Source organism: Dermacentor andersoni, chromosome 9 (genome assembly GCF_023375885.2).
Source record: "Dermacentor andersoni chromosome 9, qqDerAnde1_hic_scaffold, whole genome shotgun sequence".
NCBI classification, from domain to species: Eukaryota; Metazoa; Arthropoda; class Arachnida; order Ixodida; family Ixodidae; genus Dermacentor; species Dermacentor andersoni.
In genome coordinates, this window is record NC_092822.1 from 114,049,169 (window position 1) to 114,068,238 (window position 19,070).

General features: G+C 46.3%; 1 pseudogene; it reads left to right on the plus strand.

Annotated features, from left to right (window-relative positions):
- The window catches only part of LOC126529555 (uncharacterized), a 61,911-nt pseudogene that overhangs the window by 20,275 nt on the left and 22,566 nt on the right, over nucleotides 1-19,070 (plus strand).

Genomic DNA, 19,070 nt, shown 5'->3' on the forward strand with positions numbered 1-19,070 from the left:
CACAACAAATTGTTAGCGTGAAAGGTTGGTGTCGTGTTCCAGGGCTTCCGTGAACGAAGAAGCAGACTGAACTTGAAACATGTTTTATTGCATGGCAGCAACTTAACGTGGCAGAATGACAGCCGAGGAATATAAGGACAAAAAGTACACCACAGCTTGGCGGCCAACGATTATATACACATAGTGAGCGAGGGTAATGTGATCGCAATATGGCCCGCATGACAGGAAGGGAAATGCTATCACACATGTACACGTGTACAGATATGTGACAGTTGGGCAGTGGCAGAGAAGGTGTTTTGCTGTGTCGCCACATGTGCAAAATATTGCATAAGGAGCATTTGCATAGCTTACATTACAGCACATGACACCTAGCACAAAATGAAATATTGCAATACGTGGAGCAGTGATATAACTTCTAAGCTGTTCCCTAGCCTCCTCTCTTCATAAAGTGTAAAATGTGCAGAGACAGCTCTGGAAACAAACGTGTACAAAGCAAGGAATCTGCTTTGATACAATACCTATATTGAGAGGCACAAGAGCATAAGCGACCAGCGATGCTTCTGCAATGTTTATTACTGCAGAGCACATGCAATTGACAGAAAAAAATCACAGAAAATTACGATACTCCCTAATACAAAATTTTAGTTCAGCTCTACATGTGTTGTCATTTCGCTAGCAAGGACAATCGGTCTCGTGTGGCATGTTGCAAATGGAGCGAAGTTTGGCACCATTGCCTTGCCAATCTGGAGATCGCGTGAGCCAGCGCATGGGTGACGCGTGGGCGCGGTTCACAGAAGCCATCGCCAACAAACCTCCCAGACATTGCGTGCTACTCTGGCACCATCTCCTAGCTACCGTCACTGCACTTCGCTTTTATTCGCACGCTTTCGACATACACTCCTCTGCTTACTGCCTCATGGTTCTGCTGCACCTTCCTATCCACTTTTCTCCTCATGCCTCTTCTCACTTGCCGATTTTTTAATTTCCCACTGCATGCTGCCTTTGCTCTCATCTTTTGCTGAACTCGTTCGCTCAGTTTAACCGAGCGAACGAGGGGTCCTCACAGCACGACAAAAGCTAAAGGAAATGCGGAAATGTACTCAAAAGTAAATGGAATGACCAGCGAAAGGAACACCCTGAATGCATGCACTATAAACCACGTTAAAGGATTGACTGAATGCACGATAGACGTGGTCTACAAGGTACCTTTGACACGTGGGGCTGATTACATGCGCCAAACAGGCAGGTGCGTAAATGATTGACTGTGCGACCATCTATACAACTGCAGTCTGATACAAGCACCCAGAGACCTTGCCATACATTGCGCTTCATGCTGTATCTTCCGCAGGATGGGGATCTTGCTGAAATGTAGTAACCAAAGAAAAAGAAGTCACGGAAGCCTACAACATCAAGATGACCCCATGTGCCATCTATATCACTCAACAACGAGATTAGCTTAATGAATGACAATAGATGGCATGGTTAGACTGGGAAGAACATCCCTGAACATGCGAGTAGGCTTATGAAGGTCTCATTTTCCAAAAAATAAGGCAGTTGTTAGTTTGCACTCGGGTGTCGTGCATTGTTTTTCTCTCTTAAGTGCTGTCCCTTCGTCACTTTGCGCAACAGTGTTATGTCGAACCAACTAGTCCACTGGGAAATTTTCGTTAACTATATGTAATATGCTCTGAGTGCACATTTATGTCTTTTGTTTGCAATGCACATGTGAAAGACAGCACAAGAAAGATGCAATATTAGAGGTGAGCAAATAAGAATTTTCAGGGCCGAATAGTATAGTGCCAGAAGCAAATTGAATCGAATACTTTTCTAAAAATGAATAGCCATTATCACTATTAACATAAACTGATGTTTATATCCCTGTATTTCTGAAGTTAGCAAGTTTTTGTAATAGTATAGTACCTTACTAAGTATTGTATTTGAAAAACACAAACTGAGCATACGAGCAAACAAGTACTTTATTCGCATGCGCAGGGCTCTTCAGAGGATGCAAATGGTCACTGTAGAGCCTGTAAAGTATGGCTGCCTGAGTGACCTAGCCTGCTCCTCTACGCAAGTTCTCATGTTTTATGGCTATAGCACGCCTGTCATGGTGAAAATTTACCATACTTTTCTACAATTTAGTGTTTATGTGGGTGCAGTTGGCATTTTGAAATACCCGGAATGTATGAAAAGAATATTCACATTTGCAAAAAGTGACCACCGAATCGAATAGGGCACTATTCGATGCATAATTACAAAGTTGCAAATATTCACACATCCTTATGCCATATCAACAGCTTAAAATAATGGTTTCAACACTTACATATACACTACATGCTGCAGCAGCCAACAGAATATCATATATTGACAAAAGGGTGTTTAACTGGGCTACTTGGTTATTCTTCAAGGATTGTAGCAGCAGAACTTAAGGAACATGGGCACAGAAGGAACGACTAGACGAGTCCGCAGCTGCACTGTCAACTGATTTCTTGATTGAAATTCCCACTATTATTGATTTCATCGCCATATCTCTTCTCTCATACATCTGAGGCTGTCTCAAAAAGGTTACTTCCTTTCTTGTGAAGGCCACTGACGGTGTACTTACACATTACGCTCCTGTTTTACTTATCTCGAATGCCTCAAGGATCTCCTGAGTTAACCTATCGTCATTCCTTTTCAGGACTTGTACTTCATAGTTATGACGAGAAAAGTTTGCCAAAGTCTGGTGCCTACTGTCAGCGGCGTGTGTGTTCGTGTAGTGTCTCTGCGTTTCTCGTCGGACGGGGTGAAGCGATGGAGCAAAACCATTCTCAGGAGAAATGAGAAAAGTGTGCGCGCATGAAACAAACTTACGAGCGTCTCAACAGAAAATATTTGCAAAAGAAGCCTCCAACGCAAAGATTTCTTGCCATGAACTTAGCGTGAATGATCATTGTCAGCAGTGAGATAGCCGAGCGTCTAACTGTGGTGTTCGAGCATTGTGTAGCACCGTCGATTGATTGCTTTCTACCAGTGCTCACCGCGCGCGCAAGCTGTAGAATGCGCGCTGTGACACAGTCACGAATAAGTTGTGTTGCCAGCGCTCGATATGGTTTCCCACAACATAGCTTCGCGCTGCTTTTCGATTTTCATGATATGTTGTAATTAAAAATTCCCAAGACAGTGTTAAGAAAGCGGTAAAAAAAAAAAAAAAACATGCGAGAAGGTAGGCACAGCAGCTTGTGAACCCACTCCTATAATATCTCTACCCATGTCTGTTCGTAAATGTGTGTGTTTTCTTGCGTTTGTCAATTTTTTTTTAATTTCCCACATTTCCTTATATGTGAGTTTTTCTTAGTTTTTGCGTTTGTGTGTGAATACGTGCCTGCTACCATGCGTGTTTGCGCTTACTCTTATTTCTGTTCTTTTATTTTATATTAGCATTTGTTTTTGCTAATTTTTTTTTAGCAAAGTCATTACACATTTTCATTAACCAATCTCATTCAAAGCACTAACTCCTGTACACTGCAGGGCTGGCCTCTTCCATCTCATTAAAACCTGTCTCACTGGTCTTCCTCGTCTTCTCAATCTGCCTACTTGCTTCTTGTGTTGTTGCTGCAATGTGATTAACCAGCTTGGTTAAAACAAATTTCGATCGCCTATGAAAACAGAAAGGTTTAGAGATACATTTTCTTAAAAGCGTCACGTGGGTTGCACAGTAACTTTGCCTCTTACCTCTGTCCATGTTTATGCATCATTGCATGTGGCAGCTCGCCAGAAGTGCACATGAAAGGCTGCATATTGCAAAACAACACCTTGCTATGCTGTTGCATTTTTCATGCATTCAGTCTTAGTAAACAGACGGTTTCGCTGCCCACCACATATGATGGTAAAAATATTCAACATGAATAACATTGTGCAGTGGGGTATCATTTCCTGTCTGATGCTTTCGTCATTGCAAAGACATTTTTCAGTGAATGGAGCCCGGCAAAGCAGTGCACTGAGAGCTTTTGCAACTTTCACCATTTATTACTTCACAAATGTCATTGTCTCAACCTGGCCGTCGATCGCTATGCCGATGGCTTGTGAATTAAATAATTGCCTTAATAAAACACATTCAACTTCACTCAGCATTTTTTAGTACAAACAATGCTAGCAGAGCTATTTAGGGGGAATAATTGTGGTAACATTGGTGTTACTTGCCCGGTCAGATAAACAAATACAACAATGGCTGCGGCATGACTGTGATTTGAAGTGCAGTCTGCAAATGGTGCCTTTCAAGCGTGCCCTCAACTACTGCTATTAATAGCTACCCGACTGAGTATTTTGGGCCTAACTAAGCTAATGATGTTTGACTTGTTCTCTTATTTGCATTACTTGCCTGGGCCGGATAACCAAAATAAACAATGCCACCACATTAATGTGTGTTTGCATGCAAGCTGCCAACAGTGGCCGTCATTTTCGCGTTGATTGCTGCCGTTTCACCAACAGTGGCGACAGCTTGACTGTGCTTTGACGTGCAGACTGCTAATGGTGCCTTTCAAGCGTGCCCTCGACTACTGCTATTAATAGTTACCTGAATTAGTATTTTGGTCCTCGCTAAGCTAATGATGTTTGATAATTGTTCTCTCGTCCATATTACTTGCCTGAGCCATATAACCAAAATAAAGAATGCGACCACATGAATGTGCTTTTGCATGCAAACTGCCAAAAGTGGCGGTCAATTTCGCGTTGACTGCTGCTGTTTCACCTACAATGTCTACGACGTGGCTGCGCTTTGAAGTGCAGATGCTAAAGGTGCCTTTCAAGCATGCCCTGACGACTGTTATCTCATCACAGGGCCCGTCATGCTCGTAGGTGGCTGCCCAATAGAGTATTTTGGGCCTTCTGACATTGGCATTATTCATCTCAATGGGCTGGAAATAACAGTAGGGGCAGCACAACTGCACGCAAAGCACAATGTGCTTTGGTGTGCACATTGATGTGGCTGTCACTTTCACGTTGACTACTGCTTTTTCATGTGAAGCTGGACAGTGGCTGCCCGAATGAGCATTTTGGGCCCCACATAGATATTCAGGGTTAACCTGAATAACTATGTGCATTCAGATTCAGAATAACTATTTGCATTCAGATTTTTCATCATTTCAGCACGTTTCCATGCCAATACTTATATTGAGCACGATCTGTGCAGGACGTTGCTTTTTCAGAATTGGGCTTCCATTAAAAGGAATATGTCACCAAATGAAATGCTTATTTATTTGAGAGGTCACGGCAGAATGCTTGGCTGCTGCGAACCCACTGGCAATATTTTGGTAGCCCTAATAAGGGCTGTTCTTTCATTACTAAGAAGCTGTTATGCTTCATCGAGTGGCTCAATGCCGGACAGCTCGCAGTCGGAGTCACTTTCTTCACTGTCATCTTCACCCAGTTGGATGCGGTCACTTGCAGACGTATCAAGCCTAAACTTTGCCTCCAGGTCCATCACATGGTGAAGTTTCTTTCTCCAGTCTTCCGCCGTTACGTGCTTGATTTTTTCCCTCAAGACGTCTTTGACAGTTTGACGCCTCTGTTGTCCTCAGCTATGCCATTTTTTACCTTTGCCCACACGAGCTCGATAGGATTAAATTCGCAGTGGTACGGTAGGAGCCTGAGTACAATGCAACCGGCCCTTTCAGCTGCATTGTCTCCGATGTAGCTCAGAAAGCGTGGCTTTACAGATGCTACCAACTCAAGCAGCTGCTTTTTAACCATCCTTTCACTGTAGGTGATGTTTTTGCTTTTGGGCCACTCCTGTATTTTTTCGTTCTTCCAAGCTGTTGTCGGCAATTTCTCTTCTCGCCGGGAATAGTAAGGTGCATTGCCCAAAACAATGAGGCTGCCAGCAGGCAACTTCTGCAGAACGTCATTAAACCATCCTTCGAAGTGATTGCCGTCCATTTCTTCGTGGTAGTCGCTTGTTTTTTGACCTCGAAATATATCTAAGCAGCCGTCGACGAAGCCATCCTCGCTGCCAATGTGCGTCACAATCAGGTGCTGGCCTTTTCCAGAAGGTTGTTTCAGACCCGTCGACAGGCCATTTGCTTGAGCGTATAGGTGTCCGCGCTTCTGCACCACGATGTCTGTCCACACGATCGACCCAGTGTGTACCGCCGTCACCCATGTCTCGTCCAGGAAAAAGATCTTTTGGCCTTCTTCCCATAGCGCTCCACGTCACGAAGGTAGCGATTCCGCCATTCAGCGATGTCATGCCGGTCGATCAGCAGCGAATTGCGGCTCCTCTTCTTGTGCTTGAATCAGATTTCGACAAGCAGGTCACGCACAGTACACCGCTTCAGTGATGAGAGATCCATTGTTGCGTGTGTCGAGGTATGTGTGGCTGGCAGGAGGTCTGGACCCCCTTCACGCAGAGTCAGAGACGAGGAGAGCTTCCTCGGTGAAGAATTCTTTATACAATGTTTACATGTTGTCGTCGTTAGCAGGAGACAGACCAACAGAGCAGCTGCAAGCTGCTTAAATAACCCCCCTCAGTCCACAGATTCCCCAGACAGTCCCTAAGGACGAAACAAGGTCGAGAGAGAGAGGGTCTGGGCAGCCTCCGTGGTCCTAACGCCGCTCTCGGTGGCCGGCACTTCCTCAAACCGCACTGTGGTGTTGGGACGATCTGGTGGTCGGTCAGAATTGTGCGCCGGGGAAGTTTTATGGCCCGCACAGGACAAAGGGAACCAACTGTAAGGCACAGGGTCGAAACACAGCCCTCCTTTGGAAACCGTCCCAAACACAGCGGGAGTCGTTCATGGTGCGGGCGCTGCCGGTCAAAGAAGGGGGGGGGGGGGGGGGTTGCGTTGCTGCCAGCACGGGGAGAGGCCGAATAGCAGTCTGTGATTTGGTGGCCGCTTCCGTCGTGGACGCTTCCGTCGTGGACGTCGTGTGCCCGAAGCAGGGACCATGCGGGGATGCATGCTGCCTCCACGATCGACACACCATAGCACTGGCCTTCTGTCAGACAAATCCCAGGGCACAAACATAACACCATATATGCTTCGAGAACTCGTTAGTGATCTTCTCGACCGTCGGTATCTCGTTGCGGCGAAAGAAATCGTGCACACAACCTTGGTGCGCACGTGTCATACTTCGTGCTGCGTCTTCTTTTCTCCGCATTTCGTGGGCGCTTTTGTGAGGCCATTAATAGTTTGCCACCTGAAATATGCGAAGCTTTGACCTCCCTCCTCACCTTGAACACTGTGCTTTCACTGACACCGAGCATCTTGAGTTTGTAATGGCTGCGATAAATGCATTGTTTTATATAAGTACTTGTTCAATAGAAACTGATTCATTTGAAGCTTGGAACAGGAGTAATAAATGTGCCGTGTACATGTAAACAAGCGCAAAAGTCAGAGCTGCTCCTTCTACTTTTGTCACTTGCAATGAAGCTAAAGAGCAGACGACGGGCAGCGTTGTGGAAGGCAAGGGGTTATTTTTCGGTCGCGATCCGGCATGTGCTGTAGCACATGAGAGCTCTACTAAACCAGTTATCAAAATACAAAAGTCTTGATGTATACCTAGAATCGCACGTTTCAGAAGCACGATTTTTTGAGTGGAATTATTTTAGTCACAGAGGCAATTGGACATCGCGCTTTGGTCATCTGGGTGGGGCTTCCCCTTTTTCTAAAGTTGTATCCGACTATAGTCGTTCCTTCTGTGTCCTCTGTTTCTTCTGCTACAATCCTCGAATCATATATTGACCATACCAGTTGTGGTGTCATCTTCATGCTTTGTTACATGCATATGGCTTTTTATCGAAAAATGCAAATTGTCAAGAATCAAAATGAAGTATCTAGTTTTCACACATTATATGCTTATCATGCTGTGCCACTGGTGTTGGCACTAACAGTGTGTACTTAGACACTAACAAGAAACAAGCAGCTGAATTTCTTGCACATGCAAGGCGCTCACATCTCTCAGTATAAGAATGTATACTTTGCTTAATCTAGAAATACGCCTCAGGATTTCTGCTGTTTACACCAATGTCCACATGACAAAAATGAAGAGTGCCCGAAATTTGCGTTCATGAGAACAGTGCACACGCGCGTCCACATTTCACGATAGCGCGGATGTACTCATGTAACTTTTAAGCTGTTCCTTATATTGCCCTCACAGATTATAAACACCTTCATAGCACAGAAATAACTCCTGAAAAACACACAAGATACGTGAACGAGGCAGAATGGGCCGGAACCCAAACTCGCCCGCAAAGCTTATGCACTGTTCACTTCAGAACATGTGCATATTTCATAAAACGAACACTTATACACCTAGCACCACTGCGACGCATTGCACGTACATATCACAGTACACTTACGCTTCGTAAAAGTAAGAGCCCTAGCGCTCGAACGTTCTGTACGTGTTCGCGGTCACCAATGCGCATCGCAGCCCGCAAAACAGCTCACACGAAGGTAAACACAAACAGCACATTACGATTGACTGCGATGAGGCGATAATGAAGCTCATCGCTACACATCGTGCCATCACTTCTGAAACACAAACCAGTACTGCACAAACTTGCAATCTTCGTATCGATGAAGCGCGCACCTACGAACACTATATGCTGAGGAGGGCGATTGCAATCTTTCATTTTGGCGCGTACCGAATTAGTGTCATGCTTAGAATTCAGGTGTATGCGATGGCCTTCGCATTTGTAATGCACATGCAAAAAACAGCAAAACACACGAAATCGGCGGCTCCATAACTTCCGACCCTCGCGTAAACACAACACACATCCGTCTGTTTCCTTTGGCGATCGCACGTACTGAAGAGGTCAGGAAGAGTACAGCTGCTTGTTGCATTAGACAAATAGCTTTGCAGGTGCTGAATAGCTCTTGCAATGATCACAATAAACCACACAAAAAACAAACTGCCGCTGGAGCCTAGGTGCCTAAGCCTCGCACTCCGCTTCGCTACGAACCAGCGCCATGTTTATGCGGGCGCCGCACGGAGGCGAAAGTTCACGACCGCCCCTCGTGACGTCACGTCGGCCATTACTGGCGGACCGCTGGCTTGCGGTGCGGCGTGCGGCGATGGGCGGTTTGAGCGTAAATCGGCCCTAAATGCAACCAAAAATAAAGGTTCTGTTATCAGCCTGAAGAAAAGGATGACTGAATTCTAACCAAACAGATTCACAGTTTGTTAGCTTTAAGTCGAGGTCATTTAAAAAAATTAAATTGTGGGGTTTTACGTGCCAAAACCACTTTCTGATTATGAGGCACGCCGTAGTGGAGGACTCCGGAAATTTCGACCACCTGGGGTTCTTTAACGTGCACCTAAATCTTAGTACACGGGTGTTTTCGCATTTCGCCCCCAACGAAATGCGGCCGCCGTGGCCGGGATTCGATCCCGCGACCTCGTGCTCAGCAGCCCAACACCATAGCCACTGAGCAACCACGGCTGGTGTAAGTCGAGGTCATGACGACGTTTATAGCTAAGATGTGATGATACGTAAACGGCCACACCACCATGACTGCTAGTTTGTCTATGACAGTATTCGGCTGAGTAAGAAGGAAAGGAAAATAAGTTTTTGTCGTCATTGCAGAGCCAAGTCTCAGTAAAGCTAATGATGGTAAATTGAAAAGAGAGCGTAGAGAGAAGGGAATTAATGTCGTCATAGTGTTTCCGCAAACTTCGTGCGTTAAAATGAACGGCCGAGCATGAGCTATTAGTTTTTAGTCCATTTAATTGGCTAGTTGAAAAATACGCAGACATGTTTGTTTTTGTTATTACCGAGGGTTTCTGAAAAGTTTCCTAAGGTACAGTGCTGTATTAAGTAAATACAGCGAAGTCAGATTCGTTAGCAATGCGAAACACCTTACTACCGATGCTCTTGCGGGCTTTAATCTGGCAGTTATCTGTCCAGAGGAAATTCCATTTCTTAGCCTTCTTTAATGACAGGGCTTTAGATAATAGTGCTTTGTTCTGCGATGTCAAGTGATCGTTGACATACACTTTAGGGTCCTGAACTAGTCCAGAGAAGCCGATGTCACTAAGGCAAAGCTTCGCTTTTCGCGCCTTGCTGACGAAGTCTGCTTTCTTTGTTCGAGAGTAGAACCGGGCGATCATTTTTTTTTTCATCTTTGGTTGGAACGCGGTGAACGACTTCGAGATCGATGGGCGAGACAGGACAGCCAATTTTATCTCCGATTGTCTGAATGATTATGTTGCAATCTTCACCTTGGGTGCACGGAATGGCTTTCATCTCTACGTTGTTTATCCTTGAATACTGCTCTAAATCAGACATTTTGCGAGTGAGAGTACTGTTTTCCAACTTGATTTCATGGCATTCAGTAGTGAGTGAGGTGTTTTGCAGTTTCAGCTCTTTGTTTTCACTAACGAGCAAGGCGTTTTCTGAGCGTAGTTTTTCAACCATGTCGTTGAGAAATTCAACGCTCGACACCAGGTTACGGATCTGCTCTTTCATTTCACCAAAATCTATGCCAGCAGCCTTAAATTTTACCATTAGCTTGACAGCTATGTCTTCTTCAAATTTACCGATCCCATTTCCTAATTTTGATTCGAGTTCATCGATTCTTTTCGCGAGCTCAGCACAAGTGGGCATAGTGAAAACAGCCTTGAAACGCGCATGCAAGAAAACAGAACCTTCGTAAAACTACGCTGTACACAAGGCACGGAATATATGTGGCAGCAGCGACAGCAAAGCAACAAAACCAAAGATAAAGTGCTCAAGCACAGAATTACTGACCTGCACAAGCAGAAAAACGCGCTTAATAGGTGTTCACTGTGCCGTCGCTGCTGCCAATGATGCCACCTGTCGAAGCTTCCACGCTTTAAGTAGCGAAGAACTCCGGTGTCCGCCTCAGCCGCTAGGGTCGCAGGTATCCCGATGACTCAGGTGACGTTGTTTTTCTTGTACGTGTCGCGATGTCAGGTGGATAGCATCGAAAGCTGGATGACTCAGGTGACGTTGTTCCTCTTGCACGTGTCGCGATGTCAGTTTACCTTACCCCCAGTTTACAAACTGGGGGTAAGGGAGTGTAACAAGCCTGTGACGCCCCTTCAGGCATAATCTTCGTTGGCCCGCCAGGCTTAGTAGGCAACATTGGTCACCGCGCCCAATAAACACCGATGAGCACAGCTGCTCGGCGGTCAGTCATCGTTCATCACCACCACGCTGCGAAGCGTCTGTCTAACGGAGGGTGCCTCGAGCCCTCCCTTGTTCACGAACCCGGGTGGATCGTGACCATAAGTCCCCAATATATCTACGTATCTAAAAAAAAAGTCACTCTATATGATGCGTTAAACAGAGCAAATAAACATACTGCTCAACCACATACTCACAGATCAAAGCCTCCCCTCCCTCCACTCCCCCGATGTATCACGCGCGACGGAAGGCGGCGCACTTCCTCCCCGCTTTTCTCCCTTACGCACACAAGACTGAGCCACTATCGTCGGCTCACCCATGCAGCCCCCCTCCCTTACGCTTTCACTCGCACATACAGCATGCGGCGTGCGGTCACGATGTTATCGCCCTTGTACTTTATACGGAACATGAGGGCGACGGCGATGGCAGGAATGCGCCTGGAGTGTCAATATAACCACTATCGCAATAATATAATATGAGTACCCGGCAACTGAAGCGTCCCATGGCCCATTACTTTCCGCAAAAGAAGAAGCATTAAATCGAACTTTCACCATGTGACAATTCGCTGCACCACAACAATCTCTTTTTTTCTTTCTTTTGTGGGGCGGGGGGCGCGGACATTAAATAACGCAAAACAAAGCATGTTGACTACTATCAAATGCCTACTTTTGGCACCTAGTGTGGCTACCGAAGGAATATCGAAGAAAACGTGACACGCTTGGTCCACAGAGAACCATACGCTTACTGCTCGGTATCTTACACAGGCGAGATAAGCTTTTCCGGAGAGGTAGCGCTCTAGCGAATGCGTTGTAATCCGTCGAGACCGCTGAGTGATGGCGGCGAGCGACCTTTGTTTATTTTACTCGTCTGCTAGCCAGAAAGCGTCCAAAACTCTGCCAGACGACATTCTACTCGGCCAAAGAAAAACGAACGTGCATCGAAGTGCGCCGCGCGGCGGTCGATGCAGCATGAGAAAAACGCATGCGCTATGGCTGGCTCGGCTGCCCGCGGGTAGCGAGAATAAAGAAATGAGGCTCAATGTGTCCTCCCGAATAAAAGACAAAGTAGAAAAAAATATGAACGTAGTTACCTTTGCTGGCTTTAGTGTCTTGACATGGATGCTTTGCGCAGGTGAAAAAAAGTGTTGATATTGTTTTCTCTGATATGACGGCGCAAAAGGACCATCACAACGCTTCGTCTCATCGGACATCGCAGCGTGCTTTGTCAACTTGTCTGATAATGTGTTGATTTGGCTTGTCTCGTTGTACGGCCCGATGTACGAATTTACAAAAGTCAATGCACCTTTGGCGTCAAATGTTTATAACAACATTAAACCCACAATGTTTCAGATTCGAAAATGTAATGCACAACTTTGAAAATGTCGATACACCTATCGCATCAAAAGTTTATGAGAACTTTACACTCATAAAATTTCAGAATTGAAATCCATGCGCTTCGTAGATTTTGCGGCCTCCGCAAGATGCCGCGACGAGCGCGCTAGCCATCAAAACGCCCTTGAATCTTTTTGCTCGGAATGGGCTCCTTGCGTTACGATATGTGACTCCCAGTGCATGGGCGTTGCCGCGAAATCCAGCCCGATTTCGCAATGTTCGCTCTAAGATGCACAACTACGCAGTTACGTTATTCCATGGTCGCCGAGTAACAGGAACAGCATCTTAACGACGCTCGTCGACAATGTCTCTCTACATATAGAAACACACTACAATTCCCAATATACTTGCATAGTTATTGTTCCACCGTAAAGTGCGATCATTTTTCATTCTGATTTTTAATTTACCTTCTGCTGAAGGCTTGCGAACTGAATTTGTATGTCTTTTTAGAGGTTTGTATAATATGTACGAGGCAAAATTAAACTCGTCGAAATGTACGTAAGTAATTATTTCTATTCAGAATAAATTATCTGCTAATATGAATGCAAATGTATGATGTTCCCTGCTGTCGCCAGGTGTAAAAGGTACGAGACCTTGGTCAAGCGTTCCTTGCTTTTAGTCTGACACCTTCCATCGACCTCTGTATTGATGAAAAACAAATATTATTCTTATTACATTATTATTATTCTCTGTGCTTCTCCTGAAGGAATGAATGTACAGCATGTTTGATGGTTAAAGATGACAGCTAAATTTTCTTTTTGATGCCGTGAATGAAGGGCTTGGAGTGTACGCAGGCACCTCAGCGGAACAGATGGTCTTGCTGTAGGCGTGAAATTCGACGGTAAAATGCCATGGTTGGCGTCAATAATCCTGTTAAACGCTGAACAAAGTCGAGTGGCAGGAGGCGAGATGATGCGATGGAAGTCGGAGGAAGTGCCTGACGTGCATCCTTAAAGCGTCGACGTAAACGCACGTATTGATGGGGTGGTCATGCGCGACCGCTATTGTTGCTGCCATGGATGCATACCTGGAGCAACCACATTCCCTCCAGTGTGTGCCAGCTCAAGCCCCAGGACGACAGCCCTTCGCTTTAGCAGGCTGCGCCACAAATGCGCTGGCTATATATCGCTTTTTCAATGCGACCCTCTGATGCTAACGTTTTAGCGAGCTCCGCCATATACGCAATGGATATGTACCGCTTTTCAATTAATGTCTCGCCACCTTGAGTCACTGAGCACGCGCCACTCAGTGTGCGGCAAGCGAGGGAACAATTCGCAGCGATCGCAGGCACCACTGCGCAACACTTCTTGGCTCGAAGACCGCGCGCGGAGGTGGCGCAGCGCGTCCATAGAGAAGCGCGACAGAGAGGAGCCCGGCTGCCACGTGACGCGTTCTCAGCGTTTCCACGCACCGGCGCGTCGTGCGTTTTGGAGGCCATGCGCAGTCTTCGCGGTGGCATGGCTAGATGGCGCCGAGTGTTCTTAGGAAAACACGAAAGAGGAATGCCGTTGCAGTACACCCCTCGTGCAGAAATAATTTCGATGGCGGTAATACGCTGTGTCGCTATAGTATTGCAATCCTAAACGCCTTATAGTAAACAGACATCGTGAGGTGGGTTCCACAAAATTTGTTTTCTCTGTCGCTCCCCCATAATTTGCTTCTGCTATTTAGTAGTGATTATGACGCACTTGTGATGCGATCGTCATTATACAGTCATCATAGTGCATTCGTTGTCATAGGGTCGTTGTAATACCGCAGTGGCCGTTCCGTCATCCATTTGTGGTCCCGCCCTCGTCAGCCTAGAACAACTTCGACCTTGGTGAATACTCAGCGATTCCAGGGCAGTACTGCCGCCTTTGCTAACTGCCTTGCGGTGCGGACCACACCTGCAACTGGTATTCGAGATTCAGGAACTGATCCATATCTTGGCCCAGAAAGGACACCATATTACATTTCAGCAGATTCCAAGTCACTTCGGTGTCATAGGCAAGAAAAATGCCGGTAAATCAGCTCGGTCAGCTCATCAAGGCAGTCGGGAGGAGTCGATACCGTTATCAAGGTCAGATGTCGCTCAAAAACTTGGAATGCTCGCACGAGATGTGGAACACCCAAAGTTTTTAAAGGAACCGGCTGCAGCACCTGGAGTGCTGTGTAGGCCTTAGCCACCCAACTGGACACTGCCGATGCGAGACAACGCTACTGCGTCAGGTGTGGCAAGGAGTGGGGTTTGAAAGTATTTTCCTTTTCGATTCGAATGTGACGACAACACCTCATGTGATGGCTGTGGTCGCGAGGAGACTGCAACACGTTTTGTGTGTTGGTCCTGACTACAGTGTACGAAGATCACTCGCAAGCGCGCTTGTACGGTTTAAACAAAGACAGTTATCAGCAGAAAACCTTTTAGATTGCCAAAAGAAAGCCTCTTAAGACATTGCAGCTGAGGGCGACAAAAGCACTGTTAGCTTTTAAGGACAGCAGACCTGCAATAGCGTTTGTGCCCATGGGGTTTGTTGCGCAACAACTGATATTCTGCGGCAATATTGACCAGCCATAGTTGTTTTCCGTCTGCTCCCAGAACCGCTTTTCGTGCTTTCTAATCTGCGTTCCTTCTCCTTCTCCGTTCCCCAGTGTAGAATAGGAAAGCGGGGCTTTTTCTTTTCTTTTTGCCTAACCCCTTTCTTATTTCTCTCTGTCTCTCTCTCCTGATTCGCGACTTCTGGATAAAGTTGAGCAGGAAGGAAGCAACGATATTGAAAATAAGCTATACGAAAATAGACCGGTCAGACAACCTGCTCGTCTTGAACGAAACATTCGAAACTAGAGCGATAGGCAGCAAGAAGAAATATTTACCTGACTTTCCGGGATCGCTAAGCTACGTTTACTCCTGTGAACCTTACAAGTACACTTTGGGGGAATAGCTTTTGTTGTAGTTCTCGAAACGATGAACAAATGGCCGACAGAAGGTGTTCTGGTCGCACAAGTTGCCACTCAGAGACGGTGAAATACATACAAGAAATCTTACTCCGCGGCCTTCTTAGCCTTCAAGCGGAAGACTGAGAACGGTAGCAGCAGTCGTTATCATTCTGAAGCACCTTGATGGGTCTTTCGTCTCGCTGCCCAGCGAGGGCGCACCGCCTGCGTCGTGTCGTGCCCTCAGCTCAGCTCGGAACAGCGAAAGCGCCCTTGATAATCAAGGGAAGTCACGAGTGCCATCAGCACACTACGCAAACAAAGGGCGTAAAAGAAAGTCAAAGTACCCAACCAGGATACAGGGTGAGGACACTCGCACAAATCATCATCCTGTTAATGATGGCCGGCAATGCGGAACGCGTTAGTGCATGGCCGCGAGCTAGAGAATGCGGGCGTCTGCAGCAGCCCCGTCGTCTGCTGCCGCAGCGCCGTCGCACCGTCACACTCATCTCTTTCCCGGACGGTGAAGTTATGCGTTTCACGCGTTTTAATCTGTTTTTTTTTTGTCATTACTTCGGCAGCGCCAGTAATGCCCCCCCCACTCTTCCCCGCTTCCTTTCCAGAAACCCTCCTGCTTCTCGCGTTTCTCGCCTCGATGAAACTCATTCATGCACCTCATTCGCGTTCGCATCTTCGGCTCGTTGCTTCTTAATTTCTTCAGAAATGAACTATAGCTTTGCATTTTGTTTTCGTGGAGCCAGTGCACACCACGGACGCTAGAAATATTGCCTGCTTAATGCGAAATTCTCAACTTCCCAACGACACAGGCTCTTAGCTCTTCTCATTCTGTGCCAGGGCGGGCTGAGGCTTTTAAAGGTCTGATTATCTATCCCGGCAGCCCTGGTAAATTGCTGTTCAGCAGTATGATAAGGTTTAAAACTTCTGTTTGGTAAGAATCTGTAAGAACGTCGTGGACGTTTAACGCTGTCCTAAATTCTAACGTGGATATTTTTTTTTAATTTGCAGCCAGGCACCACAACAAAGCGTAAACCACATATTGCTGTACTCCCGAATATTCTCTGTACGCCTTTTCACACTTAACAGGCTACGCTGCAGATCTTGTGCATGTATAGTGTGGTCACAGAAATGTCACTCCGTGCGTATGCCAACACAAGTACTTCATACATGCCAGCTACAATTTATAGACGTTCGGCGACGTCAACTTCTGTATTATTTGCGTGGTTCCAATGTGCTACGTAGTATGTGTTGGTCCAGAGCGCAAAAAATCAATGCTCTGTGACGGCTGGTTGAAGAAACGCGTCAATGCGCTCGTTCGCTGGTATTAGGATCAGATACGGGACGCCTTTCTTACAATGAACACTGAACGTTTTGCGACGTAGACGTGTGAGGCCTCATGTCGCGTGCAATTAGATGACGTATATCTACATATTTATTTCATATGTAAGGCGCTGTTTTTTGTTTTCAATGCAAGCTGCAACAGGAGTCTCGGTAGCCTTCGTAGTGTTGCCGGCTGTGCATGAAACGGAGTAAATGGCAAAATTACGTAATGGAGCCCGATGGGCAGCCGTTCTTAACATTTAGTCCGCTATGGAGCAACCGCACAGACATATGTGCCGTGTGTGAATCAAGAAAGCTACGCGTTACGCTGCACTTCCGGAAGCGCTTGCCCACGGGGAAACGTCAGCACTTACCCTCATTGGTCAAGCTGTTGGTTCGCTGTTTACACGACGTGCTATAAAAATGCATCAACGCACGCCAGACGATTGCCACGCACTTAACATTTTAAAAACATAATAGGAATCGCTATGCTGTCTCAGAAAAATGCATTATGAGGTTTTAGGTGCCGAAACCACGATTTGATTAGGAGGCACGCCGCAGTGGGGGACTCCGGAATAATTTGGACTACCAGCGGTTCTTTAACATGCGCCTACATCCGAGTACACGGGGGGTGTTTTTGCATTTCGCCCCAATCGAAATGCGGCCGCGGTGTCCTGTGACCTCGTGCAACACCATAGCCACTAAGCAAGCAACCACGGCCGGTGCGCATCAAAAACTCAAGTGGCTGGGTATTTTTGCAGTTCACCGCGTCTTGTCAGGTTTACACATGCAGTGTTTACACGCCACGTCGGGTTTATCTGCACATTAAGAGTACAACGTCGTCAACGGCTTTACACGGCGTTACGCAATGACAGCATGCCTGTTGCATCTATGATTTCACTCTGATAATAGGAAGTGAACGGGGTAGTGTTCTTACCCAGGTAAGTGATCTTAGTGTGATTTTCTTCGCTGCAGGGTTGTAGGTCTTGTGAAACTTAATAAGAGGTACAAATTGAAGGTCGTACATGCCTACGCCCCTACATCCAGTCATGATGACCAGGGAGTCGAACGTTTCTATGAAGACGTGGAAACGGTGATGGGTAAAGTCAAAACAAAATACACTATACTGATGGGCGACTTCAATGCCAGGTATAGCCAAGAAGCAGGCTGGAGACAAGTCAATGGGGGAATATGGCATAGGCTCTAGGAATAGCAGGGGGGAGTTATTGGTAGAGTTTGCAGAACAGAATAATATGCGGATAATTAATACCTTCTTCGCAAGCGGGAAAGCCGAAAGTGGACGTGGAGGAGCCCGAATGGTGAGACTAGAAATGAAATAGACTTTATATTCTGCGCTAACCCTGGCTTCATGCAAGATGTGGACGTGCTCGGCAAGGTGCGCTGCAATGACCATAAGAGGGTACGAACTCGAATTAGCGAACACGAACTCGAACTTGAGGAGGGAAAGGAAGAAACTGGTACATAAGAAGCCGATCAATGAGTTAGCGGTAAGAGGGGAAATAGAGGGATTCCGCATGAAGCTGAAGCACAGGTATTCGGCTTTAACTCAGGAAGAGGACCTTAGTGTTAAAGCAATGAACGACAATCTTATGGGCATCATTAAGGAGTGTGCAATAGAAGTCGGTGGTAACTCAGTTAGACCGGATACCAGTAAGCTATCGCAGCAGACGAATGATTTGATTAAGAAATGCCAATGTATGAACGCCTCTAACCCTACAGCTAGAATAGAACTGGCAGAACTTTCCTAGTTAAGCAACTAGCGTAAGATTGCCGACAGAAGGAAGTGTAATATGGATAGAATTGAGCATGCTCTCAGGAACGGAGGAAGCCTAAAAGCAGTGAAGCAGAAACTAGGAATAGGCAAGAATCAGACGTATGCGTTAAGAGACAAAGCCGGCAACATCATTACTAATATGGATGAGATAGTTCACGTGGCTTAAGAGTTCTATAGAGATTTATAGAGTACCAGTGGCACCCACAAAGGTAATTGAATAGAGAATAGTCTAGAGGAATTTGAAATCCCACAAGTAACGCCAGAAGACGTAAAGAAAGCCTTGAAAGCTATGCAAAGGGGGAAGGCAGCTGTGCAGGATCAGGTATCAGCAGATTTGTTCAAAGATGGTGGGCAGATTGTTCTAGAAAAACTGGCCACTCTGTATACGCAATGCCTCATGACCTCGAGCGTACCGGAATCTTGGAAGAACGCTAACATAATCGTTATTCCTAACAAAGGGGACGCCAAAGACTTGAAAAATCATAGACCGATCAGCTTAATGTCCATT